This window comes from Rhyacophila brunnea, unplaced genomic scaffold (genome assembly GCF_057557595.1).
Source record: "Rhyacophila brunnea isolate RB1 unplaced genomic scaffold, BYU_Rbru_1.0 scaffold_145, whole genome shotgun sequence".
NCBI classification, from domain to species: Eukaryota; Metazoa; Arthropoda; class Insecta; order Trichoptera; family Rhyacophilidae; genus Rhyacophila; species Rhyacophila brunnea.
The window spans coordinates 1-15,522 of NW_028232801.1; the positions used below are offsets into that span (position 1 = coordinate 1).

Here is a 15,522-nt window from a genome sequence, read left to right on the forward strand (position 1 = left end):
AATTCAAGAACATCCATTTATAGATCTATACTATCCAATATTTCCTTAATACCTTTCCTCCCTCCTCATCAAATAAACCCCTAAGTATTTCTATTTGTTTCTCATTGTCCCCAACTCTTTCTTTTCCCACTATATGTTACACTATTTGTCATCTTATCTTCAATATTCTTCCAAATTGCTTTTTTAATAATTGAATTTCGACTGATGTCCCGCTACTAAAAATTGTATGAACGAGATATCCATCACATTTCATATCACTCCCAAATCATCAGAGGGATATTTTATCCATATAAGAAATTCTGTATAGGTACAGTCATAAGACTCCAATTTATTCCTCCATTATTCGAATAATATATAATCCAAAAATCATTTACCACATTGTAATATTTTATTCAACTCCATATTAACTCTCCATTAGTGAGTATTCTCATAAACTTCTCTTAATATTGACACATATCCCTTCCTTTTAACCACCACAACTGTCCATATTAACACATACCACACTTTTATCTCCAATATCAACTTCTATCATCATTCTCTCCTCTTATCAGCCAACCCAACAATCTCCCCGCCTGTGCCAAATCCACTTCTTTCCCTTTCTGCACCAAAAAGTATTTGACCTGCCAGTCTTGTGTTGCCGATGCTTTTTTACTCTCCGTCCTCACCCAGGGCGGATATACTCGAATTCCACGCTTTCCTCCCTTCCCTGCCGAAGAGATGATCCCGCGCTGCATCAGAACTGTCTTCGGGAACATGAAGTGCCCATGGCCAGCGCCATCTCCAATCGTCACTACAATGAGTTCAACCCCATCTTTCTCGTCATACGGCCGTGTTCCCTTACCATCTCTAGCCCACAATGTCACAAATTGTCCATTCTTAGTTGGCGTTATCTTGCCACAACGGAATTTTATCCGTTGTCCGTTCAGGCACACATCACTGCCACCGTATTCTCTGCTCTCCACATCTTTCTCCAGTGAGGAAGTCTTAAACAGTCCAAGAGGCTCGAAAATCTTCCCAATAACGTCTGAATCCTCATTCCTTGATCCTTCATATTTTCCAACTCCATTGTTCAATGTTGGTTCCTCCGAGATTTGTCCACCCTTGTCTTTTACATGAATCGGCCCCATGTCCAATCCTCTCTTTGATCCCGTTTCTTCCTCCAACTTCTTCTGTTTCCATCCACTCTTATCCACATTCGCTTTTTCATCCATTCAAGGGCATTTCAAAACGAGAAGCACTATCTGGTGATATTATTCAATGTAGTGGTATTATCTATTATTCTCACTGTGTGTAAGACATTGATTAATCCTCCATTTTGATTTCAAATAAATTTGTCTCCATTACACAATAATATCTACACATACTCCTTCTTTGTCTTTATTGTCTTTAAGCTGTCTCAATAGTTCTCTAGTATCTTTATTCATTGACTCAAAATCTTCATAAGAAATCGTAAATTTCTTCAACCTAGGAAGTTTTAAAATTGATCTAACTATTATCCCCCAATCTGAATTACTGAATCCTGCTCGATACATGTTTAAATTCACTAAATATTTTGATGACTCAAGTGCCGCTGCAAAGTCTTGAATCACTTTTGATCTCATTTCAGGTACCATCGTTACAATAAGCACCCTTCCTAAGGTATTCTCCGATAGATTTAACTCTTTAATCTTGTTATTCTTAATAATCTTTGTTATTTCTTCTAGCTTATCCAAATATATCTCATTGTCTTGCAAATCTATACTAGTCAATTTCTTTAGATTTTTTATTCCATCTAGAATATGGATAATACTTGATATATAACAGCTTCTGGCGTTCAGAACCTTCAGATTCGGCATATTTTTTAGAACTTTACCTATTGCTCGAACACTTTCATTAAATTTACATCCTGAAATATCAAGTGACTCTATTTTCAAATTACCCCCAATAACTTCATATTTACCTCCTCCTTGGTCAAACCTACCTCTGCTAATGTTCACATCAATTATTTTTTCATATTGAAGAACTTTGCAACTGTTGTAACAAATCTATTCTCTGTATCCTTTCCCCTAGTACGTATAAATGCTAAATTTCCCTTCAAATTTATGCCTTTCAAGTTTGGAAACCATTTTAGCATATTCTCGATTTCTTCTACAGATTTATAAGATAACTTATTTTTCTCCAAACTTAAAAATTCTATTTTTCCCCAAGGTCTGAGAGTATTGTAATCTCCTGTCTCTTCTGACTTTCGTTGATCTCTCCTAAATATAGACTGCATATGATCCTGATTTAGGACATTTTCACCCAAATAGAGTGTCTTCAACTCTGGCATCTTTGATAGTAATTTGGAAAAAACTGATGCTGTTGCACCATCTTCACCAAGTTTATTGAAGTGATAGTCTAAAATTTCTATATTTAGCCCTGTTATTGATTTTGCAAATGTTTTAGTTCCATTCAATCCAAGTCCGTTCCCACTAATGTTTAGTTTTTTCAGTAATTTCATTTCTTCTATGGTTTTGAACAATTGTGAACGATAGAATGAGTCAAATGCCACTCCAATCCTGTTGTTACTAATATCAAGTGATTCAAGATCCTGACAATTCCTCAGTGCTTGAATAAATAGATTTATCCTGCTATCTGAGGATATAAACAAGCTTAATTTAAAATGTTTCAAAGTTGGAATATTTTTCAACAATTCTACAATAAGATCCAGATCTTTATCATTTACATCTATATCCAATTCCAAATCTTTTAAATTCGTAGCTTTCTCAAGCAATTTTACTACAAACGATATATCTTTATAATTCAGAATCCCAATCTTCAATATTTCCAAATTATCGTATGGCATACATTCTAATATTTCCTCAAATATATTTCTATAACTACGCAACTTTGTTAAGTCAATTGAATTAAGTTTGGATACTTCTTTTCCCCAATACACTTTCAAGCTATTGCATTTTAATTGGCATGCTTCTTTAAACACATCAAACGTATTATATCCTATATATGGTGTGTTACTAGGTAAAAATGGTGAGAACATCTTTTGTGTGGCTGCATCTGTTAACTCTACTGTATCTAATATTTGTTCTGTAATTTTCCTTGAGTACTTTCCAAATTCTTTGTCATCCTTCTGTCCAAACAAGTATGTCAATACTTCTATTTTGTCTTCATTGTTGTTAATCATCCTAATATACACATTTGTAATAAAATCATTTGGTGTTGTAAAGTTGAATTTCTCTTCACAGAGCATTAGATACTTCATGGTCAGTGAAATAGGAAATGGTGGCGTATTTCCTGCTTCATTAGGTATGGTTGAGTTGAATATCTTTTTAAAGAGTATTATTGAATATCTCATAATATATGAAATAGGAAATGGTAGTGTATTACCCTTATATCCACTGAAAGTAAGTGTGTTAACAAAATGTGATAATTTATCCTCTTTATTATCTGAGATAAAGTGCATTGCAGAATGTCCACTAGTAATTTCTAGTTTCATTTGTGTTTTACTTGAACTGGCTCTATTTCCAAAAGTAAGCATTATATTCCCACCGATATCTGTTCTATTTTCATTTGTAAACTCTCCGATTGATTTAAATTCACATTCAACTTTACAATTAGGTTGTTTTAACTTATTAATCAATTCCTTAAACTTCTTACTTATACTTTTTTTACCAATATTGATATCCTTCCAAAATTCTTCTGTATCAATCAAAGGTATTATCTTCATCAGTATATTCATCATATTTATCAATCCTGTATCTATTTCGTTTCTCTCAACTTCTCTTACATATACAATCTTATTTATTGAATATTTCCTTTTGTTGGTAAATGGAAAATCTTCCAAATCTTGTACTACTCGAGACCATTCTTTTCTGATCTCATTTGTGATTGTAAATTGTTGAAAATTAACTTTTTCGTAGAATTTCATCAATGGTGAATCTTCACTTAATTCTAAATGCTCTAGTGAATAGCATTTTCTTTCTATGTCCCAGAACAAGCAGTTACAAACATGAAGAAGTGCCATTTCAGCACAATCTGAGAATTTCTGTTTTGTTTCATCAAATGTATTTTTACTTCTTATGTATATTGGAACTGAAGCATTCGAAACTGGTCTATTTACTCTGGAATATGGAAATGATGAATTAATACTCTTATAAAATTCACTAAATGTTCCTGTGAAATCATCACACATGTTATACTCATCTATTGTATATGATTTTTCTTTAATTTTCTTTAATATTGTTTTGAGATATAACTCTAGATCTTCTTTGGAATCCAATACTTTGATCATAAATCCATGAATCAAGAGGAGCTTAAGATCTTTATCCTTGTCTTTGAACAATCCAGAATTGGATTCCTTTATGGAATTGTCCATTATTCGATTAATAGTAGAATTGATTTTATGTTTTTTAGATAACTTGGCTGTATCTGTTTTATCTTCTGTCAAGATTTTGGTGAATATATCTGCCATTATTTCTATACCTTCATCTTTCTTGTCATTACCGTTGGAGAAGTAATGATTTGCAAAATTACCATCCATATTTCTAAACGGACACAATATACCAGTTGGGGATGGGAATAAATCTATTATAAGACTTGTAAAAGCATCATCACTTATATCTTTTCCAAAATTTCTTTTATAATCTTCATTTGTAATTCCTATTTCTGGACTATACCTTCGTAAGTTGGGAAGACAATTCATTAGATATATATATCCAAATATTGGATTCACTATTGTTTTTTCCACCTTTTTATAATTGCTTGATGAGGATTCAGTTGTCTCAAATAGTTCAGCTATCTGATCTATTGATATTTCTGCAAATACATGATTCAGAAACAATAAGTTATATAATAGTTGATAATTATATTTCATGGGTATGATATTAATTTTCCATATATATACTTATCTACTCCTTAATTTGTGATTAATTAAAATATTAATTAATTATGTTTCATTTCTCCTTTAAATATTGATGAAATGGCACCCTTTACTGTATCGATCGGTATATTACCACCTCATACTTTTGATTCGATCCAAAATTAATTAAAAAAAGGGTCATATATCTTAATTTATCATCTTTATATTACATATATTAAAATACTAAAAAGTATCCATGAACTAAAAAATTAATTCTAAAGCATGATATATTAATATTTGTTAACTAGTACTTTGTGATTTGACACATTATTTACATCTTGGAATACATCTTTATCTTATTAATAAAATCTAACTCTCCATCCTTACTCTAATTATCACATGGAATAATTTATTCAATTAAATTATACTGCATCTTTCCATACTCACCCACCATAAGTGTTCAATAATATTTTCATATGAATACCATATTCTACCAATTAATTACTTTGGAATATATATAATATTCAACACTTTATTGGGGTTAAAATGCTAACAGTTCCACTATTCTTAACTGCATTAGTATTCTGCACTGAACCATCAATATCTCCTGTAGAATGTAACTGTACTGCAAAATCCCCTTTATATCACGAGAATACGAGTGATGGTCCAGTAAGTAAAGAAGTGTACAATGATAATTGTGCACTCAACCAAGCTAAAGAAATAAACACTAACTATGCACCCAACCAAGCTAAAGAAATAAACACTAACTATGCACCCAACCAATTTAATGAGATGAATAGCACAGCCCAACAACAAGAAAAATCTGATTCCTCTCAGGACCATGATGATGATTTTAGTGTATTTGTTTTGTTTGCATTTTTCTCTGGTATACTATTACAGTCTTGGATCCCGGTTGTTATTGTATATATGATAGTCCCAAAACCTCAAAGAACTAATATGCTATGCAATTTATTTAAAATCGGCATTATATTTATAATACTCAAGAATTACTTTATTTTGATTGGATGTAGTAAGCTGATTTTAGATTCATTGGTAACTATTGCATACTTTTTTGGTATTCTTGAGTTAGTTAAGGCATTAGTAGCCCCTACACCAACAGTTGAAGATGGTACTATAAAACAAATAAGTAGTAATGAGACAACTATTATATATATTTAACATTATTAATAAAGTTTTCATCTCCAAATATCATAGATTTATTTTTTGTAATTGACAGATACTCAATAAAGCAATTATTTTTGAGAATAGTAGGGGATATTGTTCTGTTTCCAATTATATATTCAATAGTTGACCACTGACTTCTTATCTAAATTTATAAGTCCTATCTCACTCCATGAAGTCTGAGTCATCTATATCATATTTATAATTTGTGTAGCAAAAATGATGGAGATTCATATCCCATTATTATTCTTAATACACTGTGGTATATGTGCACTTATCCTACTATGGTCTTAATTTTAACTACGGTCATATCTTCAGTAAAATATCCGATCCCTTCAGAACTCGGTAGTCAAGCCTGTGTGAGCCATTGTAAGTACTTAGTTGAGAGATCACTCGGGAACACATGGTACTGTAGTTTTGTTCTTCAAAATAGATAGGTATTTGGAAGTATAGTGTTCATCACACTTTCCAACATACTTTGAAGGATCTTATGTTAGATTTTACTCCAACCCTTGACATAAAATATCATAACTATGAAATTTATACTATAAGTCCGAGAGTATTACGGGACATATAATACAAGTAAAACAATAAATCAGATCATAAGAATAAACTTTTACTCTGTTTTTATTCCTATATTTATATTGGTTCATGAATATGAATTGCACCATATGTTGTTAATTGGAAAGTTAATTTACTGTATAGAATAGTTATAATTGATTTAAAATATCATCACTAATAATTTTAAATATCTCTTCAAAATTTACAAATAATTTTCCTTTTAAGATATGATGTTCAGATACTTGAATAATTAAGAGAAATACTGCTAAATATTCTAGTATTTATACTTTGATGAAAATTCCCTATATCTCAATTTTCTTATGAGAATCAACATAAAAATTTGTGATTTTAATTTTTTAAAAGAAGAATTAACCCCAATGAATATGCTAGCAAAGTATCTGATTGCAGTATGTAATTTTTGTCTTGCAGAAGATAATAATGGAGGATCTTCCTGTGGCCACATTTCAGCTTCTCTTGGTGATAATATTAATAAAGGTGAAATATTAAATGATCTGCCAATTAACACTAACCCAGGTTTAAATGGTTATGTTTCAGCTATCCAAGATATGCTACCTAACTGTTTAAAGGGAGAACGGACACTATATCATTGGATATTTTTCTCAGCTATTGCTTATTTAATTGTATTTTTAACTATCCATTACTTTATCAGCCCCACCAAAATTCCTCGTGTTTTCTTATTTTTAATTCTTGCCATTATACTATTGGCTCTAGTAGCTTGTTATATTATTGATTTAATAATAAATTATTACTACTAATTTTTAGTTAAAAGATTTTTAATAGGATGTGAGTTAAATCTTCATAATTCAATTACAAAGAAATATTTCTTCTTCATCGATATAGCTTTCGTCATAGTTATTAACTTTTCATTATATATTTTTAATGTTGATCTATCAGCATATCAATTAATGAAATATATTCCATATTAATCAAGGACTTTAGAGTGATTATATTAATCTATAATTAAATACATTATTCTAACTTCTTTATGTTATCTAATACCAACTTTTATCTATTTTTTGAATTTTACATACAAATTTATCATTACTGTTATATTTGAAGTTTATAGAATTAATTCTTATCTGAACATCAAATGATATTATGATTTAACAATAATATATGGATAAATGTATATAGCATGAATCTAATACCAAGTGTCTGTTATAAAGAGCTCATCCTCCATAGATTATAATGATATATTCATCATAACTGTAGGAAATTGTTTCATTAATTCAAGAATATTTAAATCCATTATACAAATCCAAAATATTTTAAGTACATCTTTTCATGAAAGACACAAGAATCCAAATAATGATGAACAGTTTACTTGGAAGCAATGTGGAAACTCGCAATATAGTTATTGATAAATATGACAATAATATGCTGAATTTGGCTGTCAAAGATGAAATGGAGGTGAATATAGAGCAAACTACAAAATTAACTGATACAAAAGAAGAATTGGATATTTTGTCCCAACCACCATCAATAGATGATGTTGATAACCCATACAAAGAATATCGATCCATTGATGACATTCATAAATATTAAATTACCAGATGACACGATGATTTCAATCAATCAAACTCTACTCACTAGTTTGACATTTAACACCAGTCTGCAGGATATTTTTACTGGATACAGGCAGATTATTAACGAATTAGAAACTGCTTACAATAATTAAATTAAATTTTAGCTGAACCTATTAGAACACAACACAAAGTCAAAACAGAGCACTTCTAAATAGAATTTGTCCCAAGCTTTTTAATTGTCCACATGGGGTTAAAAATATTCTGCTGGATATATAAGAAAGTTGGACTGAAAAAATCTTGTTCAGGAAATTAATTAATTAAATTAATTTTATACAACATGGATCACTGCAATAATGCCTTGATTAATGTTATTAATGAAATACCTCTTCATATATTAGAATGCTTGGACCTTAACTACCAAAGTTTGTTTTTGGTTAAAGCTCATCATATATACTATTCAAAGGTTCTACTTCACTCATTCAAACCCATCAAGGTCTTAAATAAAACTATTTTAAAAAACTTTTTTCTATAGATATTTTATTCTATTATTTCTGCCGTCTTTATAATGTTTTTACAGATAGGATGATCATATTTAATTACGAAATTTGTGATGGTTTCATCGACAAAAGATTTGTAATTCTTAAATAATATTTCAATTACCTTTAGATGGCATAGAAATATTGGAGATTGTATGATTTGGTGGATGTAAGACTTTAGATGAACCATACTCAAGCTGATTTTGGAAGATTTTAATAATAAGTTATAGAGAAAAATAGAAGTGTTTTTGTCAGGATTAGATAGAACATAAATGATTAAATTATCCATTTCTGGTATTTTAGAAGATGTGAGAGCTTTAGAAATTACCTTCACTTCATTCTTGTTATAATCTTTAACCGATAAAATTTCTGTCGGATTCTTCTCAATTAAGTTGATAAGCAATTTATAATTATCTTTACTAAGTAATTTTTTTCTAGCCATTTGTGCTCTTAACTGTGCAAGTGGATTATCGTTCGTTTTCTCTTTCTGAATTTTAGCCAAAATATTTTTTGCAATTGACATTTTGGGGTTAGTCAAAAAAATTATATATTTGAGAAAGTACTATACAAGTGTTGACTTCGTTATCTTTGGCATGTTTTTAACTACTGTTTTTTGCACATTGTACTTTCTGCCTTGAAAGTTACAAATTTTTTAAGATTTTTTTCAATTTTTTTGCCCCAATGGCAAAGGCAGCAACAGAAGAAAAACAACAAGATACAAGTAAACAGGCTCAAGATACCCAAGAAGAGACATTTATTGCACAAGTTATAAGTTTGCATGGAAAAGTTGGTTCTGGTGGTAGTGTTATTCAAGCAAAAGTGCTTTTACGACATAACAATCGAACACTCATTAGATCGATTTATGGGCCTGTACAAGTTGGTGATTTGCTTCAGCTAAGGGAGTGTGTTAGAGAAAGTAGGAGGTTAAGATAATAAAAATAAGTTTTTTCATAAGCTATGTTTGATTATTTATATATTCTTTTTAATTTATCAGTTTAAAAGTTAAAACAAGAATAGATAGATTATATGGTGAGATATAGTGTGTTTTTGATAGGGACTTTAATAAATATGATTTATAACGAAAGCATGGTATTGTATGCCATAAAATAATCAACTATTCTTAGAGTTTAATAGTTGTTTAAATGGAGATAAAAATTAAAAGTTTTTTTTGATATACTTTTAGAGAAGTTTTTGGATGTAAGTTATAAAGATATATTACCTTTTCCTCCAAGTGAAAAAGAAAAAAATTATTAGTTAGAATTTTTAATACAATGATTAATAATGAATATAAATATTATACAATTCTATTGACAAAATCTAAGGTGTAACTATTAGTGTAATTTATATATTAGTTACTAGATATCCCGATATTAATTAATGCAATTTAGCCTAATGATAAATCACTTATCTTCAATAATAATTATAGATTGTTCCAAATTTAAGGCATTACTTTTGATTTATATTAGATGGAATTAAAAATATCAAAAGTTATCATACAATCTGAAACAAGTAAATTACCAGCAATTATTAAGATAATTTGAAGGATCATTGTTTAATTAATTTCATAAACTCTAATTTATCTTTATAGGTTAACTTTAGTTTTTGAAGTCCTATGGATTTTGAAATATCACTACCTGCCTCCACAAAAACTTCGACTGTATTTCTTGAACCTAAAAATCTGATTAGCCATTTGAAATAGCTACCATACATATAAATACATTCAGGCGAGTATTTTAGTCCGATGGAGAAATCTGCTTTGCTTTTATAATCCAGAATACCTAAATTATTAGTGTTTGTGCCTTCTGGAAATATTACTACTTCAGAATCAATTTTAAAGGCAGAACTGATGATTTTACTGTCAAAAACAGTCACAGAATTTGAAAATATTCTCTTATATGGTTTTATCTTAGATTGGCAGGATATGTGAATAAGCATCCCAAGTGTGTTAAATCCTAATAAATATAAAATCCACAGTGGAAGTTTTAGAAATGCAGTAATAACTGTTTTCCAAGTTATTTTTGAATACTTTGGAGCCAAAAAAGGGTTTATCCCAGTAAATGGGTCATTAAATCTTGAATATCGTTCCATGGGCTTATAATTTTAAAAGAAAATTGTTTCAAGAAATAGAATCCCTAAAATGAAATATTTAAGGTTGAAAAGTTGAAAGATGTTGATTGTTATATTAATTGTTCCATTACAATTCTTTTTTTAATTTAGAAACTATTATCCCAGCATGGTGTTGAATTCCAAAACTCTAACTGCTGTTTCCAATATCTTAATGTCTATAATGTTTTCTTTTGAATTTCATTATAAAATAATATTATTAATTTTATAAATAAATTAGCACATTTTTAGCCCTCAAATGAGTAGTATCCGTCAAATGATTTTAAACAATAAGCACTTAATGGCCCTCTCAAAGCAAACTCAAATTCCAGTGGATTATATTGCCATTACGATTATCGTGCTAGCTGTAGCCTTGTTTGATTGCTTGCCATATGGATCAGGGTTTAACAATTTACTTTGTTTGATAATCCCTCTTCAGGAATCGATTATATCATTGAAATCAGTAGTTCCAAATCCTATAGACATGAAGAAAAGTTTGTTAATTTTGACAACTTTTTCAATTTTATCAATCTGTGAAGAGATTTTAAGACGGATCATTCCTCTGTTTTCTTATGTAAAAGTATTTCTAATGATTGGGGTGTCTTTGCGTCAAGATTTACAACGTATGATACAAGAAAATATTGTCGGAAATATTCCAGATAAATGGCTCTGTTGTTCCAACTCTGTTGAATCAGCTATTGAAAAAACTACAAAAATGGCAGAGAAAATTGGAAACAAGGCTAATGAACAGAAAAATAAGATTATTTCAAATTCGAAAAAAGAGGATTAAAGTAGACATTTGAATATGTTTGGTGTTTTTTACAGTCTGTTTGAAGTGGAACATCCCCTATATTTTAAAATGCTCTAACTAAATATTAACTTAAACATAAATACCCCGGTTTAAGATAAGTAAATTGAAAAACTCTTAGATTTTAATTTATTTACACTTTTATGAATTATTCATTTTAACAATGTTGTGTTCATTTCATTACTCACCTTTAATCGGCTTATCTCTTCGTTAAGAGAATTAATTTCATTTGATAACTCAGCTTTAATATTTTCTTGAGCTTTTATCAGCTCATTTTGAATAACTAAAAAGTCAAAATACTTTGGTTCTTGATTAGTAATGAGTTTAGAATCCTTTTTAGCTTTGATTTTGTAATATTTTATATTGCTGGTAGCTCTTAAAACTTTAAGTAAATCATTTGTTTCAAAAAATTTTGATATATGAGATGCTTCTTCTACTATCTCAATATAGGACATGTTGGTTGCAAAAACCATATCAGTGAGAAGTTTGAAAAGTTGAAATTCAGAGTTAAGAACTTTAGAAAATAGCTCGTTAAAATTAATTTCGGTTGGAGTTTTTTGAAGCTTATTATTCTTATCTGTATCAAAAGTTCGATTAAATACTTCCGTGTAATCTTTAGCAGATTTATCTATCCGTGTTATTAAAAGATCTGCTTCTGAACTATCAAATTTAGTAAAGTTCTTATCTGTGATACTGCTTTTATTTGTAGATGAATTTTCATCTTTTTCACAGTCCTCATTAATAGGATTAACAATATCAGATTTTGTTTGTGCTTTTTGATTTGAATTCATGTTATTTAATGTGTTTTCACCAACTAATGAGATAAATGCACCTTCAAGATCGAAATTCTTATATAGATGATTAATGATAGTATAAACTGAATCAGTTGTAGAATTTTCCATTTTGAGGAATGAAAATATTAATTTCAAGGTACATTCATTAACTTTAAAATCTTTTCCAAGTTTTTTATAAATATCGAAGATGATTCCCTCATCATAAAATTGAAACTTCGAGCATAGCTTAAATATTTTATCAACCAAAAATCGATCTGATTCTATTTGATCCAATACATCTTTGTCAATTTCTAACTCTGTATCGTCTGTGGTTTTATTATCCTTTAAAGACTTTTCTTTTATTGGCTTATCCAAGTTTAGATCATTGAAATCTAGCTTGATATCCTTTTCTGAGCTGATCTGTTGTTTACAACTTTTCAAATAATTTGTGTACTCTCCAGGTTCTAAATAGAGCATCTTCCCCACACATTTTAAGTACACTGCAATTCTTAGTCTTTCAGGTAAATGAATTATATTTCTGAAGAATTCTTCTTGATTTATCTTGTTTTCTGCCAAAAAAATAGCCCAATATTTATAAATATCGCAAGTTTTAGTGCATGCATCGGTACAATGTTTTTTAGTGCATAGAACTTTTTTATGTGTACGGAGTGGATAACCTGATTCACTTTCAGATATAGAAGATTTTTCTACTCCACTTCTGCTAAAGAATCCCATTGAACTAGAATATGAATTCTAGTTTATTTCGTTTTACCCCTTAAAGTTCATAATTGATCAAAACTTTATAAAACTATTGGTAACCAATACAAAAATATTTGATTTGCTAGATTGAGGAATATGAAACATTAAATATTTCCCACCCAATTACTATCTTAATAAACAGAAAAAATTAGCTATTATTTTAGGCTATACTTGCATGTTAGGTGCTAGATTGATCAATAATTCACTAGATTATATCCTTATTATGAAATATTATAGCTTTGGTTTGGAAAAATTCAATATTATTTTAATGGATACTACAATCTCTTCCAATGATCCCCTTTTTCAATTTCCAGATAAATTTCAACTTTATACAATAAATTAACTTGGTATGAAAATATGCTAATGTTTTACATGTATTTAAAACCATTATTCATACATATATCTGCAAAGAAGTTTTTACATTTATGTACGATTAAATTTTTTAAATAAACTCCAATATAAGAATATCCTCTACTACTTTTCAGATAACAAAATCTTATAAGTTATTATATTCACATTATTTATCTTATTTCAGTTTGTTCCAGACTATTATTTATTACTCAATTAAAAATATTATATGAAAAAGAGAATAGTAAATGTGTAGCATAATGGGCTACAGAATAATTTCTAATTTAATAAAATTGACCACTTTACTAATTTGACTCTATATTGTATTTTTAGAAAATTTTTACCGCTATGGGTGCCGAAAATAGGATTGTGCTTTATGTTCCACCTACGGGAGAAGAATTGGAAAGACAGACGAGAATCAAAGATTCACGAAATTTGTATAATAAATATACAAAAGAAGAGTTGAATAACTGGCTAAAGGTGGATTTATATGAGGCCATTGATTTAGAAAATTTTAAAGGCCAGGATATTCCAGAATATATGATTGATTACTGTGTGAAACGAAAACTGCCAGTTTATCATCCTGTGAAATATCAAGGAAGACAAGAAGCATTTTTAATAATAAAAAAAGCACAGGAAGTGTTAAAAGTTCATTCAAAAAGAAAAGTTTACGATTCTGCTTTTCTGGATGAATCTATTCCAGAAGATAAAGATTACTCTGTCGATGAATTTTTTCGTATTTTTTCGGAGGTGTTTGCACGAAATGGTATTTTTAGTGAGATTCAACCTGTCCCAGAATTAACAGAAGATATTGAGATATTTTATAACTTTTGGAGGAATTTTAAGAGCAATCGAATATTTGACAATCCAGAAGATATTTTCAACCAGAGTGGCTCAAACAGAAGATACAACATGGCAAAAAACAAAGAAATGAATTTAAAGAAAAAAACGCAAGATATGCATAGAGTTCAGGAATTAGTAAAACTAGCATTAAAAAAAGATCCAAGGATTAAACGTAGAAAGCCTGTGGAATCTGAGTGGAAAGAAGAAGAAATAAAAAGTCTAAAGCGACTTAATACTCTTTTGTCGAAAAGTAAGACAAAAATTACTGATATCACAAAAAAGATGAATGATTTATTTATTACCAAAAGAACTGCTTTGGAGATAAAATCTAAGCTAGAAACAATTTTTAAAAGATAGTTTACTATTAATAAATTCTTGCTTTAAGAATTTGATTGTTTTGATTAAAATTATTATTTGTTAGCTGTTTCAGTTTATGTTATAACTTAGTAGTTATTGTACAAAAGTTGATATTTTAGTTCTATCACTTATTCATTATAATCATTCTTATTTGTATGGTTTAGTTATGTATAACTGACCAATATCATTTAAATACAATTGCAGTCCTTCATTTCTAAATTCTACATAATAATAGAAGTTTGATTGTGTCACTTTAAATATTTCAACTATTTTGTATATATTCTATTGGATATATCAGTAATCTATTATGTGGCATAAATTATCTCATTAGCTCCTTAAAATTATTAATAACCCTATAAACTACACCCCTATTAATGGATGAGAACCGAATTAAATACATAAAGAAATCTGATATAATGGGTATCCCAAAATTAAAGATGAATCCAATAGCCAATATTTTGGTGAAGAAATATTCTGTTGATTCAAAGATTTTTTTAGATGATCTCTTAAACGACCTGACTAAATTTATGAATTCAAACAACTTAGATGAAAAGCTACAATTTATTTTTGATATTTATGATGTAGACTCCGATGGAATGATATCAAGTAATGAACTTTTTGAGTTATTAAAACAATTAAACTCTAATGAGATGGAAAATTGGAAATTACAAAATATAGTGGATAAAACGTTTGCAGAAATTGAAGAATATACAACACAAATAAATTTTGAACAATTTAAGTTGATTATCAAAAAAAGAAGTCAGCATTTGAAAAAAATATTCGACTGTGTTGAATAGATACTCCAACCACATACAATAAAAAGCTTTCTTTATGGATGAAAATTAGTTAAAGGTTTACAAATGAATAAAAA

At 29.1% G+C, this 15,522-nt stretch overlaps 1 pseudogene; it reads left to right on the forward strand.

Moving 5' to 3' along the window:
* The first annotated feature begins 6,314 nt into the window (after positions 1 to 6,314).
* On the forward strand, positions 6,315 to 6,434 carry LOC147075367 (5S ribosomal RNA; annotated as a pseudogene).
* Positions 6,435 to 15,522: the final 9,088 nt, after the last annotated feature.